Consider the following 9,438-nt stretch of genomic DNA (forward strand, 5'->3'; position numbering starts at 1 on the left):
CTAGTTTTCAGCGGGCCTCAATTTGCTAAACCTATATACATCATCTCTATGTGTGTGCCTTCCTCTCATTTCACCGTCAATACATGTGGGGGGCAACTATATCTTTGGGGTTAATTCCTCTGGAGGCAAGTGAGGTCTTTGTTTCCTCTGCAGTACTAGTTAGCTCTTAGGCTGGTGCGTGGCGTCTAGAACCAACGTAGGCACGCTCCCTGGCTATCTCTAGTTGCGTTTGTCAGGCGTAGGGCAGCGGTCAGCCCAGGTTCCATCACCCTAGAGCTCGTCCGATATTTATTATTACTTTGCTAATCCTGTGCTATCCCTAGCCATTGGGGATTCATGACAGTATAGCCGGCCCACAAAGTGTTAATTGTTTGGGCTGAAGCAGGAGAAATAGAAGTGTTCAAGGGAAATTTTTTTTTTTTTTTTCCTTCAGAGTTTTGCTGCCTAGCCCTTAATTGCTGTCTAGCTGCTTCTTACCTCCTCTTAACCCTTGAATGGCTCTGATCTTAGCTGTTTATCATGGATGTCCAGAGTTTGGCTTCCAGCCTGAGTAATCTCGCGGCAAAGGTTCAAAACATACAGGATTTTGTTGTTCACACTCCCATGTCTGAACCTAGAATTCCTATTCCAGAGTGTTTTTCTGGAGATAGATCTACCTTCCTGAATTTCAGGAACAATTGTAAATTGTTTCTCTCTTTGAAATCTCGCTCCTCTGGAGACCCTGCTCAACAGGTCAAGATTGTTATATCATTCCTACGGGGCGACCCTCAGAATTGGGCATTTGCATTGGCACCAGGGGATCCTGCATTGCTCAGTGTGGATGCGTTTTTTCTGGCATTGGGATTGCTCTATGAGGAACCTAACCTAGAGATTCAGGCTGAAAAGGCTTTATTAGCCCTCTCTCAGGGGCATGATGAAGCAGAAATATATTGTCAGAAATTTCGGAAATGGTCGGTGCTTACTCAGTGGAATGAGTGCGCCCTGGCTGCAAACTTCAGAAATGGTCTTTCTGAGGCCATTAAGGATATTATGGTGGGGTTCCCTGCGCCTACAGGTCTGAATGAGTCTATGGCTATGGCCATTCAGATTGATCGGCGTTTACGGGAGCGCAAACCCATGCACCAGTTGGCGGTGTCTTCTGAACAGGCACCTGAGACTATGCAATGTGATAGAATTCAGTCCAGAAGTGAACGGCAAAATTATAGGCGGAAAAATGGTTTGTGTTTTTATTGTGGTGATTCAGCTCATGTTATATCAGCATGCTCTAAACGCACAAAAAGGGTTGATAAATCTTTTGCCATTGATACTCTGCAGTCTAAGTTCATTTTGTCTGTGACTCTGATTTTTTCACTGTCTTCCATTTCCGTCGATGCCTATGTGGATTCAGGCGCTGCCCTGAGTCTTATGGATTGGTCATTTGCTAAACGCTGCGGTTTTAGTCTAGAGCCTCTGGAAGTTCCTATTCCTCTGAAGGGAATTGATTCTACACCATTGGCTATGAATAAACCGCAGTATTGGACACAAGTGACCATGCGCATGACTCCCGTTCATCAGGAGGTGATTCGCTTCCTTGTACTGTATAATTTACATGATGTACTAGTGCTTGGTCTGCCATGGTTACAAACTCATAATCCTGTCCTGGACTGGAAAACAATGTCTGTGCTGAGCTGGGGATGTCAGGGGGTTCATGATGATGCACCTCCGATTTCTATCGCTTCATCTACTCCTTCGGAGATCCCTGCGTTTTTGTCGGATTATAGGGATGTTTTTGAGGAGCCTAAGCTCAATTCGCTCCCTCCCCATAGAGAGTGTGACTGTGCTATAGAATTGATTCCTGGCAGTAAGTTCCCTAAGGATCTCGGAGATTCTTAACCCTGTATCTTTCCGTTTGCATCTCCCAGCATCGTTCGCTATTCATAATGTGTTCCATCGGTCGTTGTTGCGGAGGTATGAGGTGCCTGTTGTTCCTTCGGTCGAGCCTCCTGCTCCGGTGCTGGTGGAGGGAGAATTGGAGTATGTTGTTGAAAAGATCTTGGATTCTCGTGTTTCCAGACGCAAGCTCCAGTATTTGGTTAAGTGGAAGGGTTATGGTCAGGAGGACAATTCCTGGGTGGTCGCCTCCGATGTTCATGCGACTGATTTGGTCCGCGCCTTCCATAGAGCTCACCCTGATCGCCCTGGGGGTTCTCGTGAGGGTTCGGTGACCCCTCCTCAAGGGGGGGTACTGTTGTGGATTCTGTTTGCGGGCTCCCTCTGGTGGTTACTGCTGGTACTGGGTGACTTTGGTGGGTTGCGGCCTTTGGTTTCCATCTGTCCATCAGAGGCTGGGTGTTTCCTATTTTACCTGGCCTTTCTGTCATTTCCCTTGCCGGCTATCAATGTGTTCAGATGTGCTCTGTTTGGTTCCTGCCTACCTGCTCCCAGATCTTTCAGGATAAGCTAAGTGCTGATTTTCAGTTGTTTGGTTTTTTGTCCAGCTTGCTTAGAATGTCTCTTTGTTAGCTGGTTGCTCTAGTGGACTGAGGTTCTCCCCATGTGCCATGAGTTGGCACATGGGTTCTTGTAATCTCAGGATGGTTTTTTTGATTAGGGTTTTTTGCTGACCGCTCAGTCCCCTTTTGTGTCATTCTGCTTTCTAGTTTTCAGCGGGCCTCAATTTGCTAAACCTATATACATCATCTCTATGTGTGTGCCTTCCTCTCATTTCACCGTCAATACATGTGGGGGGCAACTATATCTTTGGGGTTAATTCCTCTGGAGGCAAGTGAGGTCTTTGTTTCCTCTGCAGCACTAGTTAGCTCTTAGGCTGGTGCGTGGCGTCTAGAACCAACGTAGGCACGCTCCCTGGCTATCTCTAGTTGCGTTTGTCAGGCGTAGGGCAGCGGTCAGCCCAGGTTCCATCACCCTAGAGCTCGTCCGATATTTATTATTACTTTGCTAATCCTGTGCTATCCCTAGCCATTGGGGATTCATGACACTCTTCAGCCCCACGGGTGTTTACAAAAATCATGGCGGAAATAATGATCTTCATCCGTCGCCAAGGGATATGCATTGTCCCATATTTGGACGACTTTCTCATCATGGCACCATCTACCCCCCGTCTGGAGATGGACGTAACAAAGACTCTGGAGATATTACGGTCCCTAGGCTGGATCCCGAATCTAGAAAAATCAGAGATCCATCCCTCCACAAGGAGAAAGTTTCTGGGGGTTCTCCTGGACTCAGAAGAAAGGATGTCGTTTCTACCCAGGGATCGTCAAATCGACCTTGTCCGCAAAATTACCAAATTCAGACACCAGCGAGCACCGACCCTCAGGGAATCAATGTCTCCTCTTCTGACCGCATGCATCCAGGCAGTTTCCTGGGCTCAGGCTCACACATGAACCCTTCAAACGTATGTGCTTCTACATTCCAAGGAACGACAGATTCCATTAACTCAAAGAATTCTTCTCCCTGGCCACGTGAAAGCAGCCCTGAGGTGGTGGTTAGATTACAAAAATCTTCAGAGGGGGGTCAGCTGGGATCAGCTTCCCCTGAAGGCACTCCGCACAGATGCCAGCAGGCGAGGCTGGGGTGCAATGGTAGAGAGTTAGCACTTTCAAGGACGATGGGCATCAAACATCAGCAGCAGTTCCTCGAATTTAAGGGAACTAAAGGCCGTGGAAGAAGCCCTAAAAGCATCATCTGCGCTGATCCAGAATCACCATGTTCGTACCTAATCGCTCCTCTGTGGCCCGGGAGAAGCTGGTACAGTGCCCTAGTAGACATGACTCTAGAGGGCCCCTGGCTTCTACCTCAAAAAGTCGACCTCCTTCACCAAGGTCCCCTACTGCATCCAGACCTACACAAACTGAACCTGGCGGCATAATTACTGAGGCCAGAATTTTAAAAGCCAAAGGACTCTCGGATAAAGTAATCCAAACCCTCCAAAAGAGCAGAAAGCCAGTAACCAATGCCATCTATGCCGAGGTCTGGAAAAGGTTTACGTCCTGGTGCTCCCCTGAAACCCCAGACCCCTTCTATCCCAATATAGCACGGGTCTTAGACTTTTTACAGAAAGGTTTAGAAATGGGCCTCACCCCATAGCACACTCAAGGTGCAAGTATCGGCCCTTAGCACCTTTTTTGACCTAGACTTAGCCAGCCACCGCTGGATCAAGCGCTTTATGACATCAGCATCCAGGATTCGTCCTAGACTCCGTAGTAAGGTGCCGCCTTGGGACCTCAATATCGTTCTTAACAGCCTAACCCAAGATCCATTTGAACCCCTGGAATATATGACCATAAAAAACTTAACCCTAAAAACAGTCTTCTTAGTCGCAATCACTACGGCTAGACGTATAGGAGAGTTACAGGCCTTGTCCATACAGGAACCTTACCTGATGTTCACTACGGATAGCATTATTCTAAAACTAGATCAGTCCTTTCTTTCTAAAGTAGTCTCAAATTTTCATAGAGATCAGGACATTGTACTGCCCTCATTTTGCCCAGACCCCTCCAACCCTAAGGAAGAGACCTTCCACACCCTTGATGTCCACAGGGTGGTTCTATCTTACCTATGACAGACTGAATACTGGTGAATTGATCAAAATTTATTCATCCAATTCTCGGGATGAGACAAAGGCAAGAAGGCGGCAAAGAACACGATTGCGAATTGGATCAAACAATGTATTTGCCTGGCCTATTCATCATAGAAACTTGATCCACCTCCATCATTGAAGGCACACTCTACCCAGGCGATGACAACATCATGGGCTGAGAGGGGCTGCTTCATCAGAGCAGATATGCAGAGCCACCACCTGGTCGTCCGTCCACACATTCACCAGACATTACCGGCTAAATTTAAATTATTAGTTTTTAGATGCTAGAAAGTACCTTTATTCGGGAACCACATAAAAAAGAAAATGAAAAACAGAGCATGGGGCCTGCGTACAATGGGGGTTACATCTCACAATTCTGTTTCAGCTCAATTAATTTGTTCCTAGTTGCTTCTCCAGGGAAGAGCTCTCTGATATACCAAACTCTTAGAACAAGAAGTAATCAGTGACTGTCCATATGTAATGTCCAACTGGAATCAGTGAAATAGAATTAAATGCTTGTATTATGAAGTCACTGTGGAATTTTGGCAATTTAAGAAATAAAATGAATATACCGAAATAAAAATCTCTATCAACTTTTTTGGGACATCAGTAATTTATGGAAGTTAAATAGCAATACAAAGTACAGTGCAATGTGATGTCCACAAAGCAGTTGATTATAAAAGCACTAGATGGCAGCCCGATTCTAAAGAATCGGGAGTCTAGAATCCATATATACTTTATTTATTCAAATGTAAGAATAATACAATTAATAAATAATAGTAAGAAAGAACAAAAAATGGCTGCACTCACCAGCTCTTGACAATTCTTGACAGTACGGCACATTTCTGATTGGTCGCTCGCGGCAGGCGGCAACCAATCAGAAAAGTGCCGCGCACCACGAAGGCATATATCTTTGTCCACCCTGAGCGGGTGTAGGACGCTGGTGACGTCACTTATCTCCGGACATTATCTCCGGACAAAGCCACGGAAGTTGGCACAAATTGCCGGAAGTAGTATTCTAGGCAATTATATATTAGATTTTAATGTTATCAGTGTTTACCTTTGAACGTTTATATTGCATTGTCCTGTCACCAGCCATGTGTACGATTATCGGCCGAAAGCCTCTCTGGAACCAATAATCACCCCATGTAAAGGTACCTTTATAAGTTAAAGATTCAGAATACTATGACTTTTATCATATCCTGAACAGTCAAGTTTTTTATGAACCGTTAAGGTTTTCTGGTTGAAGTAAAAAAAACTCTGAGTGTTTACAGTTTGAAACCATAAAATGTTGAAAAATTATGTCATTCTTGAGTATATCACTCAATGGTGCTCATAAACGTGTCAAATTTGATCTATAATATACTTTAATATACGTTACTTTAATCTTTAATATACTTAAGAACAGGGCCCCAGACATCACACAGGGGGTCTGAAACAACGCACAGTGGTCCAAAATATCGCTGTGCTCTGCCTGGGGCCCCATATGCTGCCTGGGGCCCCTGTGCTCTGCCTGGGGCCCCATATGCTGCCTGGGGCCCCTGTGCTCTGCCTGGGGCTCCTGTGCTCTGCCTGGCGCCCCATGTTCTGCCTGGGGCCCCTGTGCTCTGCCTGGGGCCACTGTGCTCTGCCTGGGGCCCCATATGCTGCCTGGGGCCCCTGTGCTCTGCCTGGGGCCCCATATGCTGCCTGGGGCCCCTGTGCTCTGCCTGGGGCCCCATAGGCTGCCTGGGGCCCCTGTGCTCTACCTGGGACCACTGTGCTCTGCCTGGGGCCCCATATGCTGCCTGGGGCCCCTGTGCTCTGCCTGGGGCCCCTGTGCTCTGCCTGGGGCCCCATGTTCTGCCTGGAGCCACTGTGCTCTGCCTGGGGCCCCATGTTCTGCCTGGGGCCCCTGTGCTCTGCCTGGGGCCACTGTGCTCTGCCTGGGGCCCCATATGCTGCCTGGGGCCCCTGTGCTCTGCCTGGGGCCCCATATGCTGCCTGGGGCCCCTGTGCTCTGCCTGGGGCCCCATAGGCTGCCTGGGGCCCCTGTGCTCTACCTGGGACCACTGTGCTCTGCCTGGGGCCCCTGTGCTCTGCCTGGGGCCCCTGTGCTCTGCCTGGGCCCCATGTTCTGCCTGGGGCCACTGTGCTCTGCCTGGGGCCCCATAGGCTGCCTGGGGCCCCTGTGCTCTGCCTGGGACCACTGTGCTCTGCCTGGGGCCCCATATGCTGCCTGGGGCCCCTGTGCTCTGCCTGGGGCCACTGTGCTCTGCCTGGGGCCCCATATGCTGCCTGGGGCCCCTGTGCTCTGCCTGGGGCCCCATATGCTGCCTGGGGCCCCTGTGCTCTGCCTGGGGCCCCATATGCTGCCTGGGGCCCCTGTGCTCTGCCTGGGGCCCCTGTTCTCTGCCTGGGGCCCCATATGCTGCCTGGGGCCCCTGTGCTCTGCCTGGGGCCCCTGTGCTCTGCCTGGGGCCCCATGTTCTGCCTGGGGCCCCTGTGCTCTGCCTGGGGCCACTGTGCTCTGCCTGGGACCCCATATGCTGCCTGGGGCCCCTGTGCTCTGCCTGGGGCCCCTGTTCTCTGCCTGGGGCCCCATATGCTGCCTGGGGCCCCTGTGCTCTGCCTGGGGCCCCTGTGCTCTGCCTGGGGCCCCATGTTCTGCCTGGGGCCCCTGTGCTCTGCCTGGGGCCACTGTGCTCTGCCTGGGGCCCCATATGCTGCCTGGGGCCCCTGTGCTCTGCCTGGGGCCCCATATGCTGCCTGGGGCCCCTGTGCTCTGCCTGGGGCCACTGTGCTCTGCCTGGGGCCCCATAGGCTGCCTGGGGCCCCTGTGCTCTGCCTGGGACCACTGTGCTCTGCCTGGGGCCCCATATGCTGCCTGGGGCCCCTGTGCTCTGCCTGGGGCCACTGTGCTCTGCCTGGGGCCCCATATGCTGCCTGGGGCCCCTGTGCTCTGCCTGGGGCCCCATATGCTGCCTGGGGCCCCTGTGCTCTGCCTGGGGCCCCTGTTCTCTGCCTGGGGCCCCATATGCTGCCTGGGGCCCCTGTGCTCTGCCTGGGGCCACTGTGCTCTGCCTGGGGCCCCATATGCTGCCTGGGGCCCCTGTGCTCTGCCTGGGGCACCATATGCTGCCTGGGCCCCTGTGCTCTGCCTGGGGCCCCTGTGCTCTACCTGGGGCCCCATGTTCTGCCTGGGGCCCCTGTGCTCTGCCTGGGGCCACTGTGCTCTGCCTGGGTGTAGGACACTGGTGACGTCACTTATCTCCGGACATTAGCTCCGGACATTATCTCCGGACATTAGCTCCGGACATTAGCTCCGGACATTATCTCCGGACATTAGCTCCGGACAAAGCCACGGAAGTTGGCACAAATTGCAGGAAGTAGTATTCTAGGCAATTATATATTAGATAACTAATTGACTAAATGATCCTTTTAAATGTTTAACTATTTAAAGTTCGGTAATGCTCCTTCCTGCTATGAGATGCTCTGTCAAATTCTATGGATGTGGATTGTGACCAAGTGGACCAGAAGACCCAAAGTAATATTAGCATGGCCTATAAATGAAAAACTGACATGGTGCAACTGACATTGGTTTGATTACTACAAGGAGTTGGTACATGGTCCAAAGTTAAACAGTTGTTTTATCATTCATCAGTACTCTGACAACCTCTTTTCAATTGCTATAACCTCCCCCCAATGTAAAATAACATCATAAACTCACCGCTGGTGCTGGCGGCATCAACGCCTGGTCTCCCGTGCTCACCGGTCTCGCTGCTGTTGCTCTCCAACTTCCTCTGAATGTCAGTTGCATCTGAAGGAAGTGAGAGTGAAGAAGCCACCGATTGACTGCATAGTTCATATGGCATAACAAAGTGATAGGAGACCTGGCGTTGTTGTTATTACATGGGATAATAGAGCAATTAAGAAGGAGTTGTCCGAGTAGTGAACAACCCCATTAAAGGGAATCTGTCACCAAGTGTTTTCCATAAAAAGTAGAGCAAGCATGCTAAAATGCTGTATATAAGTCACCAATGCGCTGTGCATAACCTAAAAAAGAGCGTTTATTATACTCGCCTATGCCACGGTCCGGTCCGATGGGCGTCCTCAATTCTTGCTATTGTCATCCTACTTCCTTGGTTCATGTGGATGACGTGTCCTGTGTCATCTGCACAATGTCCTCTACTGCGCGCTTCTCTCTGCCCTGGTGAGGGTAGAGCAAGGTATTGTAATGCACATGCTCCGGCTTTGTTTGCCCTTTCCCCATGCGTGCGCATTACAGTACTTTGATCTACCCTCACCAGATCAAGACCAGCCACACCTATTGGACCAGACCGCGGTGTAGGTGAGCATAATAAAATGTCTTTTTTGTCTTATGCAGGGCGCATTGGGGACTTTTATACAACATTCAAAAATGCTAGATATAAGAAAAATCTGCAGACAAAATAATAATAATAATCTTTATTTTTATATAGTACTAACATATTCCGCAGCGCTTTACAGACATTATCATTAAAATCCCTTTAAAGCTTCAGAGCCTATGAAGGAAAGGACACAAGGCTGCATAGCTGGTGTGCTGTGTGCTACGTACAGTTTGGACATGGGTAACTAAAAAAAAACTCTACGGTATAAAGCTCGGCTGTGCTGGTGTTTCTCCATAATTTATCACAATGTCTAAGAATCCGCAGCACATGAATAGAGGTCTACAACCCTATCTTCTTTAGCAGTAAACATCATTATTTTGACAAGATTATGATCTATGGAAAAATGGATGCCATATGGCCTGACACTAGAAACAGATTTAATAGCATATGGAAAGCTTGGATATCATCCCTGGAAAAACTTAATTTACATTATTATATGACCCTATAAAG

The 9,438-nt window shown here is 49.4% G+C and overlaps 1 long non-coding RNA gene across 2 annotated transcripts in view; it reads right to left on the reverse strand.

Annotated features, from left to right (window-relative positions):
• The window catches only part of LOC143807886 (uncharacterized), a 61,396-nt gene extending 53,016 nt beyond the window's left edge, over window positions 1–8,380 (reverse strand). For both annotated transcript variants that reach the window (XR_013221827.1, XR_013221826.1), the window contains exon 1: window positions 8,289–8,380. This is a non-coding gene — a long non-coding RNA (uncharacterized LOC143807886). The remainder of the gene's footprint in view (window positions 1–8,288) is intronic.
• Window positions 8,381–9,438: the final 1,058 nt, after the last annotated feature.

The sequence above is a fragment of the Ranitomeya variabilis genome, chromosome 2 (assembly GCF_051348905.1).
Source record: "Ranitomeya variabilis isolate aRanVar5 chromosome 2, aRanVar5.hap1, whole genome shotgun sequence".
In the NCBI taxonomy this organism is placed as follows: Eukaryota; Metazoa; Chordata; class Amphibia; order Anura; family Dendrobatidae; genus Ranitomeya; species Ranitomeya variabilis.